Below are 1,673 nucleotides of genomic sequence, written 5' to 3' on the forward strand. Positions count from 1 at the left end.
TATATATATATATATGAAACATTAAGTATGAATGCACTGTTAGACTGAGTGGAAACCAAGAGCAAACTATGTACTTTTGTCAGAAACACCTAAATTCAAAGAGACAGACCAAAGGAAAAAGACAGAAAAATACAAACCACACAAAGGACAGTCACAAAAACTATGTAATCTAAGCCAAAGCTCTTCAGAGCACACACACACAAATGTTACCATAATATTAAATTTTAAATAGAAAGAGACATTCTCCTAATGGCATAAGGGCCAACCATATAAAATGACAAACCTAAAAACAGCCTTGTAGGACAGGAACCAACACTAAGAGAGAAATTGTTGTACAATGAGAGTCTAAGACTTTAACACTTCAGTTTTTATAACATAAACAGCAACTAGACAAGAACTGAACAAAGTAATGAGACTTCAGCAACACTGTTTATCAACTCAATCTAACCAGTATCTCTGGGATGTTCCACCAATCAGAGCAGAGCATGTATTTTTCTCGGACCACTTGGAACATTATACAGGAAAAAAAACTCCATGATATCTAGGACATAAAATAATTCTCAATAAATTTAAAACTATCAAAGCCATATTAAGTAAATCCCTAACCACAATGGAATGAACAACAGAAACTTGGGAAATATAGAAATATGTGAAATTTAAACAACAAAGTCCTAAGCTCTGTTGGAGTGTATCAAGCAAGAAATCACAATGGAAAGGAAAATACTTTGGTATGAATGAAAATAAAAACACTGCACACTGGGACTTATGAAATGCAGCTAAAGTGTTTCTTAGAGGGCAATTTATAGCTGTAACACCTATGTTAGCAAAGAAGACCTGAGATCAGTAGTTTAATTGTCTGTGTTAAGACACTGGGGGGAGGGGAGTAAAGTAATCCTTAAGAAAATTTCAGACCCTACCCCTAGAAGTGTTACAGGTATGGTTGCTGTGTTACATGTGCATTAGTAGGTGGCACAGAGGAGAGAGGCTAAGTCTACACTCGGGGTTCTGATCTGTGAACATCTGAATGATTAATTAGTAGTCTAACATTCCCTTTAAAAAGCCTGAGACACACACCCAGGATCAGAGGTAAGCAGGAACCAACATCTGTCCCAACACTGGGAGGAACTAGGACCAGTGGGACCAGGCACACAGGAACTCTGCCAGCCCAGTGACTCCAGTTCCTTCTGGTCTGTCTGGGCTGGGGTCCAGAGGAAGCTCCACTCCCAGGTGCGCTGACATACCCAGGATCAGAGGTGAGCAGGAACCAACATCTGTCCCAACACTGGGAGTAACTGGGACCAGCGGGACCAGGCACACAGGAACTCCGCCAGCCCTGTGACTCCAGTTCCTTCCTGTCTGTCTGGGTTAGTGTTCTGAGCAGACCTTGGGCACAAGCTCTGCAGCCAGTCCCACAACACACAAAGAAAGCCACACTCCCAGGTGATCTAACTAGCCCACGATCCCAGGATCCAAGAATCACAGGATCACAGAGACAGCTTGACTCTGAGGAGTTCTGACACAACCAGGATCACAGGAAGGACAGACTACAGTCAGATTTAGCAAGGGCAGGTAGCACTAGAGTTAACCAGATGTCGGGGGAGCAACCGTAAGAAAATAAACAACACAAATCAAGGTCACTTGCCATCATCAGAACCCAATTCTCCCACCATAGC

The 1,673-nt window shown here is 42.1% G+C and overlaps 1 non-coding gene across 1 annotated transcript; it reads left to right on the forward strand.

Moving 5' to 3' along the window:
• Window positions 1-912: 912 nt before the first annotated feature.
• Window positions 913-1,048, forward strand: LOC116100160. Its single transcript, XR_004122506.1, has one exon. It is a non-coding gene; the product is annotated as a small nucleolar RNA SNORA17 (small nucleolar RNA).
• The last annotated feature ends 625 nt before the right edge of the window (window positions 1,049-1,673 follow it).

Source organism: Mastomys coucha, unplaced genomic scaffold (genome assembly GCF_008632895.1).
Source record: "Mastomys coucha isolate ucsf_1 unplaced genomic scaffold, UCSF_Mcou_1 pScaffold20, whole genome shotgun sequence".
Lineage (NCBI taxonomy): Eukaryota > Metazoa > Chordata > Mammalia > Rodentia > Muridae > Mastomys > Mastomys coucha.